General features: G+C 40.1%; 1 protein-coding gene across 1 annotated transcript in view; it reads left to right on the top strand.

Annotated features, from left to right (window-relative positions):
* LOC150081532 (midasin) overlaps positions 1–26,472 on the top strand; it is a 1,449,634-nt gene that overhangs the window by 763,208 nt on the left and 659,954 nt on the right. The gene's annotated exons all lie outside the window — the stretch shown is intronic.

Raw genomic sequence — 26,472 nt, 5'->3', positions numbered from 1 at the left:
TGTCTTGGCCTAGGCAGATATGCCTACGAACGATTTATATTATCTTTGAATCACCAACTGAATTTAAAGCAGCCGTTTTCAATTTGGAGGAGCGCACGTGGTTATTTGGTATTGGAGACTAGCAGTTGTTTTGAGGTTACGTACGTGAACACGGGTACGTACATTGCGAAATCGAGTGCGTACGCTACCTACCACAAAAAAAAAAAAAAAAAAAATCCATCGTTAAACTATTGCACTGGTAGAGCAGCTGCACTTAAAACAGGTTACAAATAAACTGTGAACTTAACTATGTTATGGACTTCTCTATGTTTATAGGCAGTATAAATGAAAATTTAGTTAGAGAGATAGACTTTATTTCAACTAGATGAGTGCAATACAGGACTGGTTAACGTAACTCTCCCATCATGGCCAAAAGCCGGGCGCTCACATTATTACAATTAGGTACACTATTTATAAGATTCTAGTAAAATTACCATGCTATGATTATTGCTCAAATGATGCTAAGTATTTATGTTAGTGTTATGTTGTTTATAATTTTAAATGACGCAAGATTATATTTAAAAGTTATTTACATGAACGGTAGTAAGGAGGAGAACACCCCATTACTCACACAGACGAACTATAGTTCTGTCTCACCATTTTGGTGAGACCCCTTCGGCACAACAAACGGATTTTTTCTTCAGGCATAACAATAGCATATTGTCTAGTTCAATATTACTTTTCAGCGTGGCTCATAGTTGTCATACATCAGGTTAAGGCAAAGTATTTTCCCGCTTCTTAACGGGTAATCCACAACCGGCAGGCATAGTACTCTTGATTATGCTGGTCATGGATGTTTACTGTAAGGCATAGGTAGATCTGATATCACTATACGTTTTTGTTTTGTAGGCTTATATATATGGTATATGAGAATAGCACACGCACAGGAAAGATTGGCTAGTCGAAAGGAGGGCGATAACACCATTACATCTTACCGAGTTGTACGATGTGGGCGAGCCGCTAAAACTTTTTTTTATGTAGGTGTTCATCATCGGTCATTATCAATCCACTATTGGATGAAGGCCTCTCCAGCAACTTTCCCGTCCCTTCTGTTTTGTGCAATGGCCTTCCATTTACTACCCACAAACTCATGAATTCCATCTGTCGATCTCCGTCGTTGTCTTCCAGGTTTTCTTCTAGCTACTCTTGGGTATCATTCTGTTATTCTCTTAGTCCATCTGTCATCATTTCTTCGAGCTGTGTCCAGCCCAAGACCATTTTAGTTCTTTAGTTTTGATAAGAATGTCCTTTATTTGAGTTTGCTGCCTAATCCATGTGTTTCTCTTCTTATCTAACAGTCTGATTCCCAATATAATTCGTTCCATTCTTCGCTGTATCGTTCTCAGCTTCTCTTCCATTCTTTTGGTGAGTGCCCAAGTTTCACTTCCATAAGTCATGGTGTGGAGTATACATTGGTTCATTATTTTACATTTCAGACAAATTGGGATATTGCTCTTCAGTATGTGACTATATTTCCTGAATGCCATCCATCCAAAATTTATTCTTCTCTTGACTTCCAGCCATTTATCATTATTACAGCTAATGACTTGTCCCAGATAAGTATATGACTCCACCTTTTCAATTACTGCTCCTTCAATCATTATTTCTCTTTCTGTGGCATACTTGTTCATCATTACTTTTGTTTTAGCCATATTCATCTTTAGTCCAAAATCCTTATTAACTGTGCATAACTGATTAAGATATTCCTCTAATTCTTTGGGATCATGGCTTATAACCACAATATCATCTGCAAATCGTAAATGGTTTAGGTACTCTCCGTTCACATTGACTCCTTTCTGCGACCAGTCTAATCTTCTGAAAGCTTCCTCAAGGGCAGCAGTAAATAGCTTCGGAGATATTGTCTCCTTGTCGAACTCCTTTCTGGATTTTAAATTTCCTACTGTCTTTGTCTAGTCTAATAAAGGAGGTAGCACTCTCATATATTTTCTTCAAAATCGTAATATATGGGGTATCTATGCCTTGTCTTTCCAGTGCCCAAAACATTGCCTTATGTTGTATAGCCGGGGTGGGCAACATTTTTCGTCAGCGGGCCGAATGAAATTTTCGCATCATGATGCGGGCCGGAATAGATTGAACGATTTAATAAAAAAAATCAGAACCTAAAAAATGTTATATTACTTGAATTACCAAATTATTAATGTATTTTAAAAAAAAATATCTGAATGTCCAATTATCATTGAAAATGCGGCATTCGGCATCAATTTTTCTTTTTTTTTTAATTGGCTCATTTTATGGGCTATAAATTATATTAAATTAAAAATTGTAATAATTAGAAAAGGCATAAAACATAAAATATCTCGCACCAATATTATTTTTTTCAATAAGAAGTCAAACCCAAAGGAACTTCGTTCGATCGATGCTACAATAATAATTAGGAAATAACTCTTTGATGCTGCGTAGAATCACTTGGTTACTGTTGTACTGGCCGCGATTCCCGATTGAACCGAATTAAGCCGAACGTTTACGGCGAGTGTAGTCAGGTATGGATTTTCTATATTTATGCATTTACCGAGGGGGCCGGATTCAACATCGTCGCGGGCCGGCTGTTGCCCACCCCTGCTGTATAGAGTCAAATGCCTTTTCACAATCCACAAATGCCAGGCATAATTGTGTTTTATATTCATTTGCTTTCTCCATTAGCTGTGATATTACATAGGTGATCCATAGTTGAGAATCCTGTCCTAAAGCCAGCTTGCTCTTTCGATTGATTCTCATCAAGTATTCTTTGTAATCTGTTAGTAATGACCCTTATGAACAACCTTCAGATGTGGGATAACAAGCTAATTGGCCTATAATTTCCAATTTCTGATTTATCTCCTTTCTTATGCAGCAAAACTATGATTGCATTATTCCACTGCTTAGGCGTCACACCTTTTCTAATGCATTTGTGAAGAGTCTTGCCAGTTTTTGTGCCATGTCTTTTCCTCCCAGTTTTAACAACTCTACAGTAACTTCATCTTCCTCGGGGCTTTCTCATTCTTCAGTTTCTTAAATGCATGTGCTACCTCATCAGGAAGGATATCGGGTGTATCGTATGGGTTACTAATTTGCGATCCATCTTCTCCACTGCTGGCATCATTCCCTCGCTCCTTATATAATTCTCTATAGTAGTCTTCTACTATTTGAATTATGCCTGTCTGCTATTTATAAGTACACCATCACTATTCTTCAGTTTCAGTATCATTTGTCTTTCTGTATTACTGCTCACGGCTGCTGATTTAAGTCCTTTGTTTTCACTTAATGCTTGTTCTACTTTTCTTGTGTTAAATCTTCTTATGTCCTCTCTGAGTCTCATTCTAATGGCTTTGCATAACTCAGTATACTCAATTTTCTCCTTGTCAGTGTGTATTTTTCTCTTCATTTGTCTTCTTCGGTTCATCATGACAAGTGTTTCTTGACTAATTTTTTCTTCTTTGGATTTCTTTTTACCTATAGGTTTCTTGGGCTTTTATCATTTTCAGAAAGTTGTAATATTCCTCGTTGATATCTTGGTCTGAGCCGTCTGCAGAATCTCAAACTTGTCTTAAGTTCCATTACATACTGCTTTTTCTCCTCTTCCGTTATCTCAAAGACCTTTGTATTATTTACTCGAATCAGTTTTTTCCTTTCTTTTCTTACATCTATATCGTGTGCATCTTACCATTCTGTGATCACTTCCAACATTTATCTTGTTCAGGACGGTAACATCATTCACGATATATCTTCTGTTAGTGAGGATGAAGTCGATTTCGTTAGTTGTTAATCCATTTGGGCTCTTCCTATCCACTTTCTGTTCACCCTTTTTTTGAAAAAAAGTGTTTATTACTGACAATCCTCGAGATTCTGCAGATTCCACAAGTCTTTCACCTCTTTCATTTCTTTCATCAATTCCAAAATTTCCTATAGTTCCCCCCTCGACGTGGGCACCTGTACGTGGTGAGGGGGGACCTCTCAGTGACGCTGCTGGACTTCCAGACTAGCATCACTGGGATCCAACGCCCACAGCCCAGGTTCCAAGCTTACATCAATGGAATCCGGCGTGTTTGCCGTGCGCTGCGACCCGTGGAAATTCGGAAGGGGGGATCCTGGTGGTTGAGGGGCCCAGCTTCAATACACCACTTTGGCCCCTGCTTCGACAAGACGGGAGGTCCTGGAAGGCCTGGCTAGGATCATTCGGCTAGTAGGCTCTCCTGCGAGGGTCAGCCGTGTCAATGCCACGCCCCTACCCTCATGGTCCGAGGGACAGGATTCAGGCTGGCGGCGGTGCGGATATGGTGTCTGGGTAGCCCTGGCGTTCCACTCCCGAGCGCATTTATTGCATGCCGGGTAGTGGGCGTCCCCTTGGGCTCCGTGGTAGGTGAGGAGCCCGGGCACTGAACCAAATAAAATTTCTATGAATCCTGATAAACCTATCTCTTCAGGGGCCCCAACCCGGTCCCTATCCCGAAATCAATGACAAAGAAACAGATAACATTATTGCTAAAAGGAGGCAGCGAACTGAATTACCATCAGGGCCTGTTCCAAGGTTCCTAATCATGCATTCTACCAATGAAACACCGATTGGTAAAATGTCGCCCTTTTTTATTCAAAAAGGGTTAGATGGGTTAGCAGGTTCACCCAAATCAGTTAAGAGGCTTCGTTCTGGAGACCTTTTAATTGAAACTAAAAATGGCAGGCAATCGGAACATCTACTCCGAACAACATCAATCGGAGGAATACCTATAACAGTGACACCACACAGAACACTCAATTCATCGAGAGGTGTCATTTCGGAGTGGGACCTTCTCGACGTAACCGAGGAGGAAATATGCTCCGAATTAAAACCACAGGGAGTTATTGCCGTCAAGAGAATTACTGCGCGAAGGGATAGAAAACTTGTTAAAACCAGGAGCGTTATCCTGACTTTTAACTCTCCTAAACCTCCTGATGAGACTGAAGCTGGATACATCAATTGTTCAGTGCGTCCATACGTTCCGAACCCTTTACGGTGTTTTAAATGCCAGAAGTATGGACACTCTCAAATGGCCTGCCGTGGAGTCCTTGCATGCACTCGATGCGGTGCAAAAGACCACGAAACAACAGCATGTTCAGCCGCAAAACCCACCTTTATTAACTGTGAAGGCGAACACCCGGCCTACTCACGAGCATGCCAGAGGTGGAAAGAAGAAAAAGAAATTCAACGGCTGAAGGCAGAGCTAAATATATCGTACCAGGAGGCCAGGAAATCGGTGAAACCCCTGAATATCAACAAACCTACCTACGCCCAGAAGGTAGCAGGGAGATGTTCCGTCGGAACTCAGACGGACATGACCATTCTTCCAAAGGAGTCTTTCACTCCTATCGCGCGTTATCTTTTGAGTTCTCAAAAACCTGCACAGAAGGACCAATCAGCTGCCACTCCTATATCGGTACCACCTAATGCTCCACAAGTAACAAAGGTAATTATGAAAGAAAAGAATAAGAAAGGGGAAGTCTCCCCTAGTACCCACGACAACATGGATGTCGAGCAGAAGGAGGTACCCGAAGATTCAGTCTTGGAACTCTTTGCGGAGGAAGAAATGGACACGGGACAGCGTCCATTCTTTCCCAAAAAAGATAAATCCAAGACTGATAAAAGTAAGCCCTCAGCACCTCGGAAGCCGCCTGATGGACCCGCCGAGCCCAAATAATGGCTAAATTCCTACAATGGAATTGTCGTGGATTCCGGCGAAATATTGATGACATCAAGGCCCTCCTGCAAAAGCACGAGCCAGTTTGCTTTTGCTTGCAGGAGACATATCTAAAGGCTAATGATGATCCCACCATGCACAACATCACAATTTTTCGAAAGGATAGAATTGCGGATGGCTCTGCTCATGGGGTATGGCTATCCTTGTGGGTAACCAGACCCCAGTGCAGTCCTTACTAATTACAACTAGCATTGAAGCTGTTGCAATTCACCTTACGGTGGGATTTTTATTAACGGTCTGCTCTATCTATTTGCCACCTGGGACTGACATCTCCCAGGAAGACCTTGATGATCTTCTAACGCAGTTGCCTTCCCCTTACTTACTTCTCGGGGATATGAATGGACATAACACCCAGTGAGGTAGTGCTAACATCAACGGAAGGAGACGAGTCATAGAGAGTATGCTCAATGACGATGACCTTTCCCTTCTAAATACTGGAACAAACACCTTCTTCCACATGCCTACCCGTACTTTTTCTGCCATTGATCTCTCTATCTGCTCCCCTTCTCTACTCCCTTCACTCACTTGGGAAGTGGAGGAGAATCCATACGGAAGTGATCACTTCCCTGTGATAACCTTGTTACACAGTGGGAGCCCATGTCTTCCTTTTAGGTTACCACGGTGGAAGTTTGACCACGGTGACTGGAATGCCTTCCAACATCAGGCAAATTACGACCTCAGTACAGTCAGTCGGGAGCCGATCGATGACGCAGTAGAGTACATCACAGAAATCATCGTCCAAGCAGCTGCTAATGCTGTCCCAAAAACATCTGCCCGGTTTCCACCATTTCCCAAACCTTGGTGGAATTCACAATGCACAACAGCAAAAAAGGCTCAAAACAAAGCGTGGGGGATATTTCGCCGATATCCTACCACGAACAACCTTATAGCCTTCAAACGTGCACGAGCCAAAGCACGCTACATCCGTCGTCAGAGTCAAAAGGAATCGTGGATCCGTTTTACATCATCTATTAACCAGTCTACCAACTCTAAGGTAGTCTGGGATAAAATCCGGAAAATGAAGGGGAAATATACATCCCACCCTTCTTCAGTCCTAGATTATAATGGATGCACTATTGCAGATCTAACTGCAATAGCCAATGCTCTTGGGGAAACATTCTCTAACATCTCCGCAACATCCTCGTACTCCCCAGAGTTCCTGGTCCTGAAACATAATCTGGAAAAACAAGTACTTAATTTTAAGTCCAAGGGCCTCTATCCCTACAACAGGGTTTTCACTATAGAGGAACTGAAAAGAGCCCTCACTCTTTCCAAAGCAAGTGCTGTTGGACCAGATGGCATCCATTATGAAATGATTAAACATCTTTCACCAAAATCTATGGATTGTTTGCTCCTTCTGTATAACAGAATATTGAAGGGCAGTTTCCGGACTCCTGGCGAAAGGCAATCGTTTTTGCCTTTCCTAAGCCAGGAAAGGATCCAAAAGTCACCACCAATTATCGTCCTATTGCTCTGACTAGCTGTCTGCAAAATCCTGGGGAGAATGGTTAATTCTCGCCTTTCCTAAGCCAGGAAAGGATCCAAAAGTCACCACCAATTATCATCCTATTGCTCTGACTAGCTGTCTGCAAAATCCTGGAGAGAATGGTTAATTCTCGTTTAATATGGTATTTAGAATCAAATGACCTTCTCCCCAGCATCCAGTGCGGCTTCCGAAGGAACCGGTCCACTTTGAACCATCCTATTAGATTTGAAGCATCCATCCGCGATGCTTTCCTAAAACGCGAACACTTGGTGTCGGTGTTCTTTGACATGGAGAAAGCGTATGACACAACTTGGAAATTTGGCATCTTAAAAGATCTGCATAGCCTTGGTCTTAGGAGGCAACTCCCAATTTTTATTAAAAACTTTTTAGCCAATCGATCTTTCCAAGTTCATGTGGGATTGTCACTCTCTCCCTCCTTCAGTCAAGAGGAGGGAGTACCACAAGGATCAGTATTAAGTGTCACGCTTTTCGCCATCAAAATAAATTCAATCACAGAACAACTTCCTCCAACTGTAAACAGTACCCTCTGTGTTGATGACTTTAGCATTTTTTGTTAGTCGTGCAACATGAGGGCTATTGAAAGACAACTGCAGAAAGCCATTGATAATCTGAATTTCTGGGCACTTGCTAATGGCTTCAGGTTCTCGCCAGAGAAGACCGTTTGCGTACACTTTTGTCGTAAGCGTAATCTTCATCCTGAACCCGAATTAAGGCTCGGACAATATGCTATTCCAGTAGCAGCGAACATAAAATTCTTGGGACTCATATTCGATAAAAAACTGACCTTTTTGGATCATATCCGTCAACTCCGCACAAAGTGCACACGTGGGCTTAATATTCTCCGCTCGCTCTCCTCTACATCTTGGGGAGCAGACTGATGTATCCTTCTTCGGCTTTACCGTGCACTTGTGCGATCCAAACTAGACTATGGGTCCCAGGTATATTCCTCAGCCAGAGACAGTGTCCTGCGATGGCTGGACCCCGTCCATCATCATGCCCTACATATTGCTACTGGAGCATATCGCACATCTCCTTTCCAGAGCTTATACATCGAAGCAAACGAGCCACCGTTATTTCTTCGACGTAAGCAATTGTCTTTAAAGTTCGCTTTAAAACTGAAATCCCTGCCAGACCATCCTACGTGGCCATTCGTTTTTGAGCCACGATGGGAAAATTTATACAATACCCGTAAGACTGCCAATCGTCCTTTTGGTATTCGTCTCCAAGAGCTACTCAAAGAACTTAATATCAAGGTAGACAAGGTTGCCCAAACACCAAAGCAACCCTTTCCACCCTGGCATGCTCATGTCCCGGCATGTGACTTGTCTCTTAGAAATTGGGGAAAGTCGGACACTCCATCATCTGTCTACCTGCAGCTTCATTCAGCACACCGAACTGAATATTCTGACTTCGCGCCAGTCTACACAGACGGTTCGAAGTCGGAATCATATGTAGGATCTGCTGCTGTCTTAACAGACACTACTACATCGGATCAGATTCCCTCTGAATGCAGCATATTTACTGCAGAGCTGCACGCTATAGAGTTAGCCTTGGATCACATTAGTGAATGCCAATACCAACGGTTCATTTTATATTCCGACTCGCTCAGCATGTTACAGGCTTTAATATCTGTGAGATATAATCCTCATCCAGTTCTGTCTAGTATCCAGCAGAAGATTCACTTCCTCCGTGGACGTGAATATGATATCCGCTTCTGCTGGATTCCCAGCCACATTGGGATTAGGGAAAATGATTTGGCCAACACTGCAGCCAAATCAGCAATCCCCAATAATAATCGCTGCCTGTCAGTCCCCTATACAGACTACAGGCAAACAATACAGCAGAAGATACATTCCCAATGGCAGGATTTGTGGAATGGACAGACTGGGAATAAACTATATCGTATAAAGCCTGTAATTGAACCGTGGCAGTCTAGTCTGCGCAGGAATCGTAAGGAGGAAGTTGTTCTTGCCCGGTCAAATGAGTCATTTGACTCATTCTTTTTTGTTGAGGGCTGATGTGTGAGCCCTGTGGCACAATTTTATCAATTAGACACATTTTAATTGAATGTCCAGATTTTAGCAATATCCGTTTTACCGCTTTTAACCATCTGACTGAGCCATATACACTCAGTCAGATTTTATCTGACAATGACAATGTGTCTGCTGTTTTTATCTTTTTAAAATCAATAAATATTTTTACTCGTATATAAAATTTTTACATTTTTCTTTTATATATTTGTTATACCTTTTGACATAGTGACCTAACTAATTAGGTCACTGAAAGTTAAAATTTTTTTATAAATGACCTGGTCTTGGCACATTATAGCCTTAGTAGCTAATGCGCCAATAAAACCAAATCCTATAGTTCCCCTTTCTGCGCTGTTTTGTCTCTTTCCAACCTTAGCATTGAAGTCCCCCATAATGATAGTGTAGTAGGTTTTCTGCTCATCTAGAAGACTCAATTTCGGTGTACATTTCATCAAACTCTTCGTCATCATGGCTCGACGTCGGTGCATAAATATTATAACCTTTAGCTTGTACCTCTTAGAAATCCGAGTAGGTCTTGACACCCTTGGTGATGTACTTTTGAATTCCAAAATGTTGTTTTTTATGTCTTTATGGACAAGAAAGCCAACTCCACCTTCACTCCTTTCACTGTTTTTATTGGTGTACAGCAGATTTCCACTTGATAAACTTATAAGTGATTCATTTCTTCTCCTTGTTTCGGCCAAACCGATGTTATTCCAAATAATATTTTCTAATTCCTTTTCCAGCTCTAATATTCTCTCTTCACCGATGAGCGATCTTACGTTGTAATAGGCCAAGTTCATTTTCCGTGCATGGCAGCCTGGTCGTACCCAGAGTTTCTTAGCACCCTCTGCTTCCACTCTGATCCTCTCGCTGCCGTAAGAGGGGGAGTGAAAGCCGCTGGGGACTGAGTGCTATTTGTTTCGTTGTACTGTCATGGGCTGGAGGGTTTGGTCTTTTCCTCTTCACCCTAACCAGGCATCTTGAAGAGAACCACTCTACACGTTCGTTGCCACCTAAGTGACGTAACCGGGCTTACCAACGAGAAGGTATGCATGAGTGGATTTTAGGGAGGCAGGCCAACCGGACTTCTCCTAAATCTTCTGAGATAGAAAGATATTGGATCCATCAGTGTTTTAGACTGAGTGTCTGATAACACATAAATGCCTGTTCCCCTCTAATCCATAATGTAGGTGTTATTGGTGACCAACTTATTCAAATCGGCATCAAGGTGCTGTACTTGATTTAGCATTTGGTTTGGGAGGCAATGTACTCTCCGAATTTTCGTTCCTTCGGGGTCGTTCCGGTTTCTGGCTCGGATATTAGCCTGTAATTCTTTTGGGGAATACCCCGTCTGATATACTACTGCTACATAGGCAGAGAGCTATCAGATTTGTATTAGTATGTCTGAGCCAATACACACTCGCCCTATAACCTGGAGAACTTTTCAGACATGCGCACTGAAATGGTTTTTCATTTATCAGTCCTGGTATCGGCTGGGAATACCCATGATGCATTTCGTATTGAGGACGCCATTGATTATTATTTATTATGGCTAAATTATTGTATATTAACTTTGGCCAAACTACTATCATGTAATCTTGATTACCAAAGTATGGGCTGAGAGCCTGAATTGGTCCATATGGATGCAGGTACAGATTTAGACTGCGTTCACACATGCCATACTGAAGCGGATGACACGTGCCCCAACTAACCAGTTAAACTAGAGGTGTAAAGGATCTTGCAAACGGCATCATTATTTGAACGTCTCATATCATGAAACCATTAGAGAGAAAAGTTGAATGCCACCTGGGAATATACAATAATAGTCTGTTCTACTTGGGAAGTGTTGTTTGTTCGAGTATAATGAGCTGGATAAGTCATTGTGAAGGAATTCACAGTACGAGTTGTTCAAATAATGATGCTTTTTGCTAACCTAGTTTGCTTATATTTTTTCTTGCTACGTAAATTGATGCTTTTCTCTATGTACAATGTAGTTATACAAATAACTGATGAATTATTGTACCCAATTTTAGACACATATACAATTAAGAACATATTTAACATAAAATAATTGTAGTACAAAGCCGGGGGCGCTGACAGAGCCCGCCGACTCTTTTCTTTTATACATTTATTTCAATTTTTTATTAATTATTAAGAAATTGATGGGAAGATGTGTTGTGCATCTGCTCTACTAAAATTTTTCCTTTGCCTTTTAAGGGATTGCATTGTGTTGTACTTTTTTTCATGGAATACAGATGGGCAGGTCATTTTCCTTGTTTGATAATTTCTTCTTAGAGGTTTGCCAGTGTCATCAGTGCAATCGGGAATTATACCGCAGAATAAAACAAATTTCTAAAATGTTCTATGATGAGCGGGGTTCGACCGAATTCTTTTAACACGATTAAGTCAGCCCTGGTTGTAATTACCGAAATCTTTCTACAGAAAGTGTTCGCAGACTGATATGATGCTGTGAAATAAATATACTGTATTAATATTTTATTAAAGCGAATCAGAAAAGCAAGCTGTGAATATTTGCCACTTCGTGTTATTTCTTAAATGTTTGCCTAATTAATGGGAGGTATCGACCATGCACTTCATTGGAGACAAAAGTAAACATTATACTGATTGTCTCCAACCTTAGATGCTACTAACTGTGGCTGATTTGTTTAACTAGAAAGACTAATTATTCATTTAGCCCGAAGTGACTATACATGCAGCACCATCTGCATAGAAATTTTCAGATTCTGTTCAGTCAGCGTGACAGTGCATTTTGGTTGGATGCTGTTTATCGGAGAATGCAAATTTATAAATTCAGTATACGAGTGTGATAATTTCTTATACCTTCATGGGATTAATAAATTTATAACTTTTATAACATATGGTGTAAATACTGATCTTTTGTATATATATATATACAGTAACAGTCATCAAAACTCTACCAAAAAAAAAGCGCTCTGCACATTACCGTGGAAAATATGGGTAATGTGGAAAAGCACGTGACTAGTATTGTAACTTTTATTATCACTAATATGAGTTTAAAATCCGTGTCGGTGATATAATTATTCAGATCCTATATACATTTTATTGAGCTTTTGGCGAGCCTGCTTATTGTCTTCTCGTACAAAAAAAAAAAAAAAAAAAAATTCGACAGAGAGTTTTATAGACGAAACTAATTTAAGAATAATGCAAAAGTCTATCAATCGAAATATTTATTTATTGTCATTGCACAATGACATTTTGCGAAAATGTAAACTATAGTCTATAGTTTAGAACTTGTACAAACGTGTGGTTTCGGATGTCCTGTTACGTGTTTTGTCTCTTGTCTATCTGAAAAGATAAGACGGATTTTCTGATGTCACGCAGTTTCTTATTTTTCAGTAGACGCACTGTGTTGTGAACTACTACACTGGACTAGAATCTAGAATGTAACCCCCCCCCCCCACGCACAGATGATTACTAATAGGTTAGTTAATGTACGCAATGCGTTACATTTCAGGCGCGTTAGAAAATAATAATAATTCATGATTTATGTAAACAAAAAAAAAAAAAAAAGAAACACGAACAATAAGCAATGATTTTTATGCGCGAACCGAGAACATTTCGCCTCTGCGCACATTGTCCATTAATTCCTCTAACCAGAGCAAAGGAAAAAAAAAAAAAAAAAAAAACAATATTCAGTGCTTCAGTTACAATACGCGGTATATGGGTAGTCTATGACAGGAGTCGGCAACCTGTGACTATTTGAAGATGTAACTACGGCTCTTTAACTTTCAGCTCACATGTACGACAAGCTACGTATTTCCACGAGCAAATATTTTCGAACATGAACTATATTAAAAATAAATCAAGAAACCGTCTGAACAATGCGAGTCTCAGCATGTTTAAAGATGAAAATTGGGGCATACTCGTCTGATATCGAGAGACTCGCAAGAGTTCAGCAGCAAAAGTCACATTAATTCGTACCTAACTGGATGTTTGTTACGTGTTTTCAGTATTAATAAGTTTCAAAAATATATATTTTAATAAAACACCTTCCCTCTCTATTCCATTTCTTAAAAAAACTCCCCCCTCATCCCAGCTTGAGCTCAGGCGCGACTCTTGAGATTTTTTTTTTTTTTTTCTTTTAATTAAATCAAAAACGGCTCTTCGCTTCGCTCAAAAACGTTTGCCGACTCCTGGTCTGTGACTAAGTGGTACGTAGTGAAGAAATATGTAATGAAGAATAATAATAAAATAAAATAAATAATAAATGCCGGGTTTCTATTGGTCCAATTTTAATGAAATCTAGGAAGGCTAGGAAGACCGTTCTAAAAGAGCCAAATATAAAGTTTCGCGAAAATCTTCCTACCGGGAGTCGAGTTTTTACATGCGGACAGAAGGACTGACAAAGAAATAATAATTGCTGTATTTCTATTGGTCTGATTTTATAGAAATTTGGGATAGTTCGAGAAAAACTTTTTAAAAGGCCAATATATAAACTGGCCTCCGTAGCCGAGTGGGCAGGAGCTGGAGTGCAGTAGCATACGCTCTTTGAGTAGACCGGGGTTCAAGCCCCTGACTGCTGAATACGGTCAATCTGCCAACCCGCACTGGACCAGCGTGGCAGATTATGGTCCATTTCCCTCAGCATGAATTGTTGAGGAGGCTTCCATCCTGTAGTGGGTTGATAATGGCTGCACTTTACTTTATATAAATTTCTTAAAAATACACCCACTAGGAGCCGACTTATTTACATAGAGACGGACTGGACATGGTGAAGAAAATAGACGTATTGCGCATATGTGCTAACGAGCCTAAAAATGACTATGTATGCATTTTCTTAATTAATAAAATTGTTATATACAAATTTTATGTGAATACACCAGGTGCTATCAAAAAGTTCCCTCTTGAACTTGTCGCATAGTAACTAGTTGTGACTTTTAGTAACACGTTCGATGACTCATCTAGATATATATCAACGAAATAAGCCACTCATACACCAACCAACACAAGTTCAATTATTACTGTAAACAAAATATTGATACAAAAATATAATAAAATATGAAAATTATATTTACAATGAAATAAATAAAACTGATGTGATCTACCATAAATTATAAAATGTGATAACTGTATTTACAATAAAATACTATAAAACATACCCATAATTAAAAGCAATAAAACCTGTACCTTTCGGAAGCGTCGGTTTCCTTCCTCAACAGTATGAAAGCTGTTGAGGAAGGAATTTCCGCTTCCAGTTCAGACTATGCGCTGGTTGAACCACGTGTGGAAGCACCGTGAGCCTGCTATTTAAAGAGATGTTGCTAGAAGCTTTGATACTGTTGAGGAAGGAAGCCGACGCTTCCGAAAGTTACAGGTTTTATGGCTTTTAATTATGCGTATGTTTTTTAGTATTTTATTGTAACGATGTTTTAATTCAGTTTTATTTTATTTTATTGTAAATACAGTTATCACATTTTATAATTTACGGTAGATCACATCAGTTTTATTTATTTCGGTGTAAATATAATTTTCACATTTTATTATATTTTTGTATCAATATTTTGTTTACAGTAATAATTGAACTTAATGGTTGGTGTATCAGTGGCTTATTTCGTTCATATGAGTTCATCGAGACCTTTTTCGGGATATCTAGATATACAAAAAAGTAACGCATGAATTTCTGCTCCCTAAGCACGGCGGAATATAATTACCGTCCTCTCCACAGCGGCTTGAAAATGCTCAGGTTCGGATTCCGGCAATGATACGAGGAACTTTTATGGGCTTTATTCACAGCGTGGCTATGTTAGTCTGTCTCATCAGGAGAGAGTTTTGCATGGTTTTTGCTCCTGGAACTCGGGTATCTCGCCCATGAAGCAGGCAATTCGACCACAGAATGCCCGCAATTTATTTACGAGTTTGTAAATATTATGTAAAATATTTGCCAATAAAGTGAATATTGTTATGTCTAGTACTACTGCGAGGAGACTTTTCTCTCACACTGTATATTTATATAATAGTTACAATATTTGGCCCTTTACGACCAAAAGACCTCTATCGCTTCCTGTAAAAAAAGGGTTTGATAGGAAGCAATATAGATGAATAGTAGGATGGAACCCAACAGCACGGTAAAGGAGTATGGTTCTTCTTCAACGTGCTGCTGTTGACCCACACTTTGTTCCTTCCATATTTTTTCCCTTTTCGTCCCCCCATATATACCCCCCCATTTCTCAGACAAATTTTCGTCAACGACGATTAATGTGGCGTTATGTTGGCCCATATGTACAAAACATGATAAACAAAATCTCCGGAAGTCGCCCATACTCTCTTCTAAAGTTTCGCTGAACTGTAACAGGCAATTTTGTTTCATGAAACAACAAACACACTGAGCTTTCTCCTTCATCGATGCCATTTTGATACTAGCGATTGCTGCGATGTATCCATTGTGGCGATTGCAGCGCTCCTGGATCGTGCACAAATTGTGCAACTGTACAGTGCAAAAAACTCTATTGGCCTTCGTTGTGACACAAGGTGCAAGTTTCTATCTAGCATAGTTTTTAAGTTATAATTTTTTTTTTAATCAGGGAAAGACTTTATGCTCACCCTGATTATATCCATCACTATTTCATCATTTTGTTATTATCTTATTATACAGCTTTTACTTTGTATATGGACGAACCCCGATTAGCTTTAATTCGCGCATACGTCGGAAGGATGTTCTACCAGTGTTATCACATTGCTGAAAAGCAGTGGCTCGCACTTATGATTTGCTCCTGATACAGTTTAATGTCAATTCTGTCTACCGGTGTACTTCAGTGCTTAACGTTTTTTTTTTTTTTATGTAAACCCCAAATACGAGAGGTATTAGAACCTATAGTACTTAGTACCGTGCTTGGGTTGGAGGTTGAGAAGACGAAAGAAGATATTTGTTGCCATTGGACTTGAACTTCTGTAGACTCTAATTTTCAGGAAATACGTATGAAGGAAGGTTGTTCCAGAAAACGGCAGTTGAATGAATAAACGAGGAAGATGAAAAGTTAGTTCTGTGGGTTTGAAGTTGGACAGTAAATGGATGTTGGCTGGTGGCGGCACGTGTTCGGACTGTTTTGAAAGAGAGAGCGGGAATTATAGAAGCCAATTCAGAAGAACAGTGCCCATGGAAGTATCTGTAGAAGAGGCATGCAGCAGAAACAGTACGTCTATGAGACAGCGAGTGGAGAGACTTTGTTACAGATGAATCTTTAATTAGCCTAACTGCTCTCTTCTGAATGGAATCAAGAAGCCTGATAGAGGTTTTGGGGGCACCACCCCAGATGTGGGAACAATATTCCATGGCAGGGCAGATTTGCGATTTATACAGAGTGAGCAGCTGTTTGGAAGAAAAGTAACGCCGGGAGCGAAAGAGAAAACCAAGTTTTTTAGATGCAGAGTAAGCAATATTTGTAATGTGCTTATGCCAAGAGAGATTAGAAGTCAGGGTAATCCCCAAAAGAGATATATCATTTTGCCTAGAAATCGGAATGTCACTAAAGATAAGCATAGGAGCAGAAGAATCCTTTTCGCGAGATATAAGACAAGACTGAGTTTTAGAAGGATTAAAATCAACTAAGTTGTCTTTGCCCCACTGGAGAATTACCTGGCGATCGGCATTTAAGGAATTGGTAGCAGGTTTTCGAGAAGTTGAAGCTGATTGAGCAGGACAAGGTTTCTCAAAATGGAAAGTGGAATGCAATGTGCTATCATCGCAAAACTATGGATAGGATTTCCAGTCAATGGAAGAAGGTCATTAATATACAAGAGGAAAAGAGTGGGGGAAAAAACTGAACCTTGGAAGAGACACCGGCATTAGTGGAGAAGTTAGAAGACAGAGAGCCATCTACCATCACCCTCAGTGAACGATCAGAGAGAAAACTGGATAACCAATTACTAAAAACGGTTCGCAAACCATAAGATGGAAGCTTGTTTAGAAGACCTTTATGCCAAACACGATCGAAAGCCTTTGAGATTTCAAGAGCAACTACTTGTGTTTCACCGAATCTTTCCATTGAATTATCCATAAATGGGTAACATAAGCCAGAATATCACCAGTGGATCGACACTGACGGAATCCATACAGGCGATTGTTGATCAGACGGAAGGTTTCTAGGTAGTTTAAGAGTTGACGATTAATTGATTTCTCCATTACTTTAGAAAGAGTAGAAGTAATTGCAGTGGGACGATAATTGGATGGGAGGGATTTGTCACCCTTTTTAGGAATTGGCTGGATATGAGCAAATTTTCAAGCAGAAGGAAAAACACCTTTGGAATAAGAAAGTGAAAAAAGGCGGCAAAGAATAGGAGTATGTTCAGGAGCACAGGTTTTGAGAACAAGTGGAGAAATACCATCGAGAACTGGAGCTTTCTTAGCATCAAGATTCGTCAAAATCCTTCTGACAGCCTTTTGACGGAAGACCACAGGAGGCATTGAATGGAGCGTATTGGGAATGGTGGGAGGTGTTTTTCCAAGATCATTAATACATGAGGTGGAAGAAAAATGGGATGCTTGCAGGTCAGCTTTATCCTTGGCTGAAGTGACAACAGAACCATCTGGTTTGGACTGAGATGGGCAAAAGTTGCGGCCAATAGCTTTGGCAAGAGACCAGAATGCTCGGCTACCATTAGGGCAAGAAGCAAGTTTTCTACTCTTAGCCTGTTCAAACTCTAGTTTGGACTGGTTAATAACTGCTTTACAACGGTTGCGAGCTTTGGTGTAGGCAGAAAATGAAACTGAAGAATTAGAAACAAGCCAATTACGATATGCAACATTCTTCTCTTGAACAGCATTAGCACATTCATTGGAAAACTAAGGTTTAGATAAAGGACGAGATTTTAAAGTGGAGTGTGGGATAAAGGATTCCATTCCTGCAAGAATAATTTCACTGACACGATCTGGGCAAATTGAAATCAGAAGTTTTGAATCAGTAATCCGACCAAGAAAAAGAAGGAAAGAAGTCTCGCCGCTCATCCCATTTTGCATTCTTGTAATGCCAAACAACACGAGGTTGGGAATAGCCATGAGAATAAGGTTCCATTGGAGAAGAGACAATCACCAAGTTGTGATCTGAAGTTCCTAAAGGACCTCTCACTTCGACTGTGTACTTAGAAGGGTTGTTTGTGAGAAAAAGATCAAGCGTATTGGTTGTATGATTAGGACTGTCCGGTATTCTTGTAGCTAAATGAACAATCTGTGCTAGGTCATTAGTAATTGCAAAAGCCTCAGCATCTCGACTTGCTGGGTCGGTGTGACTAGAAAACGGAAGCCCGCTGGAGTTGTGAACATTAAAATCACCAAGGAAAATGGCCTCACTGTTAGGAAAGTTGGACTGGAGAAAGTCAAGTTGCAAAGAGTGGAAGTCAAAGAGCTCCAAGTGATTAGTGGAGTTGGGAGAACGGTAGAGCCAACAGATGAATTTGACACAATGAGGTAGAGTGATTTTAAACCAGAGAAGATCAAAGAGAGGAGATTCCAAATTGCCAAGTCTCTGACAGGGAATATCAGAACGGACATATGCACAAGTACCACCTTTGAGGCGAAAGGAATCATCCAGCGAATAATTTGGGCATCTGAGATGAGCAGTTGTTGAATCAACCGATAACTGAGATTCTGTCAGAAAATGTACATGGGGTTTGTCAGACTGCAAGTGGAAATGGACATCGTTGAGAGTAGAATTGAGACCACGTATATTTGTGAAATGAATTAGGAAGTGCTTGGGATGTTTAGATCTTTTCGCAGATAAGCTTGCTCTATTAGTTTGACAATTCATGGTGTATTCAATAGTAAGAAAAAGTGGGTGGGACATGCTGTATGAAGTAATGAAATTTTTGGATATGGCGTACACATGGTAAGAATATACCCAGATCCTTGACATAACGTGTCCTCGACAATGCTCCCCGCATACACACTGCTTGGGCTCCCTCCAGTCACTATCTGGCAGAGTAGAGGTAGCAAGATTATACACTAGCTGATCCGGAAGCCTCCTAGAGAGTTACCAATAGGTTCGGTCCGGTGTACTAACTAGCGGCTGGCCTGCGAACACGGTTTTAGAGCTGTACCCTCGAAATGTAAGGAATATTGGATCTCGCCACGATGTTCATCATAGCCTCAAAAGTCATCAATCATACTGCATGATGGAAGAGATAGGGAAGGATTGACCGGAACTTAGCTCTAGAGACTAAACATGGGTTCCACCACTTCAAGCCTCCAATAAGCAAAGTGGTGGTATTGCACCGGTTGATTGAGAGTCATCTACCACTTAGTAATGCCTGGTAACATAGAGGGGCGGCGTTCCAACATGTGGTGTGGGCGCCACACCTCGACCCCTGCTTACGTTGGGTCACACCTGTGTTGTCACCCACCATGTACTCGTGCATGGAGTTTATACCCAGGATTACTAACAGTCCCACCATCGTGAAGGTACAAGCAGAGGATTTGGCTGGCACAGACCGTCCGGACTTCCCCGAAATTGGGTCCACTTGACTTGAGTGTCACCCAAATATCAGTTCCATCAGCGTTTTAGACTCCCAGGTAGCAAGTACAGCTTGTCTGGCATATCTGAGAGAATGTCTGTGACAACCTCAAGGACCTGCCCAGTTTGACATTCTTTATTTAACGTTTCTTTGTGCCCAAAAAGCAAATTATGAATACCATACAGTAAATGCGAGTTAGTAAATACACTGTTTGTTCTTAAAATTTCCCCCGACTTAGATAGTTGGTTTACACTCTTCTTTTCTTTCTTTATTTTTAATGAAGAACACGAAACCTGTAGTGTGTGTGTGTGTGTGTGTTGAAGGTCGAAAAGTTGGAAGCTGCTTGTTAACTGTAGATTGTAATTTTCAGGAAATACTGTATATATGAAGGAAGGTTGGTCCGGAACAGAGGTGTAGCGAAGGGTGGGGGATTTTCCCGGGCGCCGAGCTTTAGGGGCGCAAACTGACGCAATTATTTATCACACTCAGGGGCGCCAGGAAGACAAATTTCCCCCGAACGTCGACGACCCTAGCTACGCTAGCTACTGTTCCCGAAAACAGAAATTGAAGGGATAAATGAGGAATAAGAAAAGTGGTTGCATTACAGATATCATCAAAATAGCCTTAATAAATTGATATTATATCATATATATATATAAATATAAAATAGAGAAACAAATTAATACAACATGTCAAGGAATTTTGGCAAGTTTGAATCCTCATCGTAAAGCGAACATAATTTTTGAAACAATATGAAAATAGACTTAATGCGAACACACACAGGCGTAGAGAGGGGAGTGCAGAGGGGAGGGGGGGGTATATGTATATACTGTTTATATATTTTCTCAATCACCAGACCCTGGCTAAATTGGCACAAATACTGTGTATATGATGCACTATTAAGTTATTGTATGGTAAGTTGGCAACTATTCGTGTTAACCTATAATACTTAAAGATTCAAGATAAATTCGAACTTAATTTTCAATTACTGTCAGTCACATAGGTTTTCATGGGGGGGCAGGATTCGTCCGGGACCGACCCTGCTTTATGTAAATTTCGAAGTATCATCTAGTCAGCCAGAGCAGAATTTCCTTGTTGTTTAATGTACATTCAAATAAGTACTCATTCAAGTTGAAAATTAGCGCTTTTTTTTTTTTTTTCGTGTTTATTGATTACATGAAGTTTTTGTAAATGACATAAAACGGTATCAAGAAAAATGGATCAGCCACATAGAAAGAATGAACCCAGACCGGATCCCAAAATTAAATAAATATTCATTTATTGCAAATACAGCAAGCCCATCATAGCACATGGCTAGGGGCAGGTAAAAATACAAAGGGAATGACATAAAATAATCGAGTATATGTACATTGTAGATTTTATATAGATATTAACAATAGCTAGGAATTTTAGTTATGAATTTAAAAAAAAATGCAGAACAGGACAATTGGCTTTCAGTTGAAATTACTGGGTTGGATTATTTTTCTTCATTTTATCGGAGATCTGACTCCTGTAGGCTTCAGAGTTGATTAACCTGTTGCAATCAATGTTGTGATGATTTATGAGGTGAAGAAATGCATTGGGGAACATTCTGTCCATTTGTTTGAGCCTGGAGAGGTTGGATTTGAATCGCTGGTTTCTTGAATTTTCTCTGTTGGGGGCACCTATTATATTGGCCAAGTTTGGTGAATCGCATGCAGAGGTGATTAACTTTGCAAGAAGCATGACTCCAGACTCGTTGATCATCTGTTGCAGAGGCTTTGTTTTTTAGCCTTTAACTACAAACCTACAGGCAAGAGAGATGTTGGTCGACCAAGACAACGATGGCGAGATCAAGACCACCTCCAAGAGCTACAACGGAACAGGTCTTAAAAGACCTAAGCCGGACCAAGTTCATGATGATGAAGTTTTTGTTCTATAGAAAGTGCAACCCTTTTTTCGTTTTAACATGACTGGTGCAAATAAAATTAAAAAAAAAAAAAAAAGAATAATAAACTCGGAGAAGAAATTTGACATTAACCATCAGCAGTAAAACTGAAGGATTACTGAAATCTGACTAGAATGAGGTGGTAAGAAGATAGTAAAGGTGGAGATGTGGTTTCTGAGAAATTTAAAAGTCTTACCTACAGGATTATTACAGTATGTAAATAAACACCCCCAGTAACAGCTACCGCATACAGTATTTATTTTTGTTGTCTTGCGTAGACTTCCGCGGGGGGGGGAGGGGTAGTAGAAATTTAATTACCTGAATAGTCAAAGTGTACAACTCTAAATAAGTGAGTGAAATTAGGGCTGATTATTACAAACTATAATGGCACTTATCTTAAAAAAAAAAAAAAAACCTCCAACCCCCATCACGTCAACTTGATAAACTATGTATGCGTTGTATTTTATTTAAAGGCCTCCGTAGCCGAGTGGGCAGGAGCGGGAGTACAGTAGCACACGCTCTTTGAGTAGACCGGGGTTCAAGCCCCTGAATGCTGAATACGGTCGATCTGCACTGGAGCAGCGTGGCAGATTATGGTCCATTTCCCTCAGCATGAATTGTTGAGGAGGCTTCCATCCTGCAGTGGGTTGATAATGGCTGCACTTTACTTTTTTTTTTACTTCAATTTACTGTACTGAAAACGTATTTCAAGATTCTTCAGTGGTGTAAGGAGAGTGTTGCTACTTGGGGATAAGAATAATATCGTGTCGTCTTTAGTGATGAATCGAGTGCGTTTCTGTTTGAGATCCAGCGATGACCGTATGCACATCTAAAGAAATGCCGAGATAAGTAATGCACCCTACACCAGAATATGGCATACCGGACCAACTCCTGGAAGCATGGAATGGGCAGGGAAATCATCGATGGCACTTTGACGGCAAAACATTGTTGAAACTATTCTAACGTCAATACTTCTGTCGTTTCCACTCCTAATTCCAAATGCTATTTTTCAGCAGAACAGGGCCAGGACACAAATGATGTATCCCCACAGTTCCGCATGACGTGGACTTGCTTCCTTTTTCTGCACTTGATATATTTTTTGGGATATGATGGGTCGCTCACTGATCTCCTCCTCTCACTGTCCACCACTGTTGTCCAACTTGCAGCCCCTGTGGGTAGCACGGTGTATATAATTACTGGCCTTTCCACATCAGGTGGAAAAATCCTGAGTTCGAATCCCGTCAATAACGCGAGGAAATTATTTGCTGTTTTCCTAATGTGGCTGACTGAGTTAGTCGGTCTCAGCGAGGACGGCATGTGTTTTCCCCCTCTGTAAATTCGAGTTTTTCTTCCAGAAAAACAAACAAATAGATTATAGAATACGCGCAGTTTACATACACAATACACTGATGTCTCATAGCCTTATTTGCTTTGGCACTTGACACACCTGCACACAGAGGCTCAGTGATGCATTGTTATTATGTGCAATTGCAATCATCCATAGGTTCATCCTGCATAGTTTTTTTTATACATCAGTATAACTGATAAAATTGTATTTTTCATTCAGAAATGGTAGTTTTACCATGAAGAAAAGGCCAGAAAGCACACCACCATGGGAATAACTCTGCAGTAACTTATCGTGGAAGAATTCTTCCATCAATGTTTTTTTTTTTTTTTTTTTTTTTTGTTGTTGTTTAGCAGTAAAAGAGAAATACATCTAATCTAGAAATGGATCCAGAAAGATTTAAAACACCAGGTATACATTTGGTATCACATCTCAAAGTATGTTACTGAAAGTTCTTCATTAGCCTCAGAAGTTATAGAACAGCACGTGCTTCTTAAAGAAAGTTACTTGAGACAGTGGCCGGGGTAACAGCTGGTGGATAAGGTACAGAATACCTGCCGGCAAATAGACCGTGTTTTATACATCAAACAATCACTGTTTCAAGCAGGTCATTGCCCCAGACAATCGATTGGTCAGTAAAGTCTATAATGTTGTTCTAATTACATCCTGCTCTATAACTCTTGTTTTTTTGGTTTCCAAATAAATCAAATTTAAATCTGAAGGTTTCGTTTTGCTATTATAATAAATATTTTCCTGTACCTCACACTGTTTTCCCTTTCTGTTCCCAGAGTTCGAAAGGTTGCATGTCTTAATACACGCACGCCTCCCTTGCGTGTAAACAGTTTAGAAAAATTTAGATTCATTTGTTCGCGTTAGGGAGTCTTAGTGAGGTGCATATAATCGCAGATATGCACGTTTGTATTCGCACGCTCCCCCCCCCCCAAACACACAAAATAATAATAAATTAATTAATAATAAATAAATAAATACAGTAAATATAAAATGAATCATGACTTAATTGTTAAAATTTGTTCTTTTTTTTACCCTGGCATGACCATATTGGTCGGAGTTTACATCTAGTTATTTTGGCAAGAACATTAACAGTTAACCAATTTACCAAGCGGTCACGTGAACTCAAACGCATTTGCTACTGCATTCCTGCATTGACCATTCAGCTGCTTCAGGCCGACAATTGATGGCTTTTATATTGGATGCCATAACAGTGAAGTTGCAGACACTTTCCACTGGGTGATTGTCTTAAGTATAAGAATGGAATTTTATGTAGTGTATATGTGTGTGTGTATAATACGAATAAAGTGAATAAAAAGGTTAGGATGTATGGAAACTGTACCGAAAAATGTAGAAATCATTACGAAAAGTGCTTTCGTTTTCGTTGCCCATGCTTCTGTATCTCATTTTGACAACAGCAGTTTTCTGCTTGTCATCTTGAGGTATTTGAGGTGTTGCTCAGAACATCAAAGGCAGATATTGTTGGGATATCAGAGACGTGGTGTCACACAGATATAAGGAATGCAGAACTGGAATTTGGGGAGTACAATGTGTACAGGGGTTATACTATTAGTTAAGAAACATAAAATCCAAGGAAGTGAAGCCAGTCAACATCGCTGGACAGTGCAGTGTCGAGTCAGTTTGGTGTGACATGTATTGGGAAATCAAAATTAGGGCCAGAAGTGTGTTATAGGACTAATGACTCTGATGAGTATAATAAAAAAAAACTGTACAGGGAAATAGAGTGGGCCAGTAAATCAGCGAGTCTTATAATGGGGGATTTTAATTTCCCAGATATTGACTGGAATTTGTGGGTTGGTCACACACACTAGCAAGGCTTTTGTGGATTTATTGGTTGATTGTTTTCTACATCAGCGTGTTCGGGAGGCAACTAGAAGGAGTAATACTGTTGATCTGATTATCACTAGTGATTCTTCATGCATTAAGAATTTGCAGATAAAGAAACCACTAGGTGGCAGTGATCACGGTGTGCTGAAGTGGGATTTACTCAAAGAGGTAACTACCATCAATGGTAAAGGTTTTTGCTTTCGTAAAGGTGACTACGGTGGTTCGAGACAGTATTTAAATTCTATACGGTGGGACCAACTGATGATGTTACCAACAGCAAATTCAAAATGGGAAGCATTCAAAGAATTTATCTTGGAAGCTACTAGGCTCTACATACCAACTAGGAAATATTGTTCAAGGTTTAATCCTAAATGGATGTCAGATGAACTAATGAGACATGTTGCAGAGAAGAAAAATGCATGGGTTACATATGAATTAATGGGTGACATGGAAGCCTATGACAGATATAAGCTGGTCTGTAACCAAGTCACAAAGGTGATTAGGCAGGCAAAGGCAGATTATGAGAAATCCTTGGCAAAGGATGCAAAAAAGAGTTCTTTACCTATGTAAACTCTAGAAGGAAAGGGATGAATCAGATTGGTCCACTGGATATTGATCGTTTAACTGTTGATGATCCTGCTCAGGTGGCTAACAAACTAAATGAGTATTTTGCATCTACATTCACCCATGAGGAGTTATTCAGGGAGGGGAATGCCAGAGGTGAGTTAAACTCTGTCAGTGAGCTGGATGATTTTGTAATAACTGAGAGGAAAGTGGAGGAGAAATTGTTGAAGATAAACATAAAAAAGATAGATTCTGTCCACCCGGGGTGGATGGAATCTGTCTAGTTATATTAAAGGAGGCAGCAAAGGAAGTAAGCAAAGCCTTATCCATAATTATGAGAGCTTCTTTGACTCAGGGGAGGTACCCGTGGACTGGAGATATGCAAATGTGACCCCAATTCACAAAGGAGGATCAAAGGACAACACTAGTAATTATAGACCTGTTAGTTTAACTTCTGTTCCAGGAAAATTAATGGAGGCACTGGTTAAACAAGCCCTGCAGGATCATCTAGACAAGAATTCAGTTTTGTTAAGGGAAAGTCTTGCCTGACCAATTTGATTGGATACTATGATGTGGTCACAAAGGAACTGGATGCAGGGAATAACTTTGATATTATATATTTGGATCTTAGAAAGGCTTTTGATACTGTTGCACATGGAAGACTGCTGCACAAATTGGAACAGTGTGGCATTGGAGGCAAATTGCTGCTATGGATAAAGGGATGGTTGAGTTGGAGAAGACAGAGAGTGGTAATCAATGGACACTGCTCATCGTGGACTAATGTTATTAGTGAAGTCCCTCCGGGTTCAGTAATAGGTCCATTGTTGTTTTCTGTATTTATAAATGATATTGATGATGGTATACCAAGCTTAATGTCCAAGTTTGCAGACGATACGAAGGTTGACAAGGTTGTTAAGGACACTAATGACAGTACGCTGCAGCAACAGGATCTAGAAAAGTTGAGCAGATGGGCTGAGAGGTGGCAA

Source organism: Mastigoproctus giganteus, chromosome 8 (genome assembly GCF_048544385.1).
Source record: "Mastigoproctus giganteus isolate SK-2022 chromosome 8, ASM4854438v1, whole genome shotgun sequence".
Taxonomy (NCBI): Eukaryota; Metazoa; Arthropoda; class Arachnida; order Uropygi; family Thelyphonidae; genus Mastigoproctus; species Mastigoproctus giganteus.
Note: the sequence above shows the minus strand (reverse complement) of the source record. Positions and strands in the feature narration are given on the sequence as shown.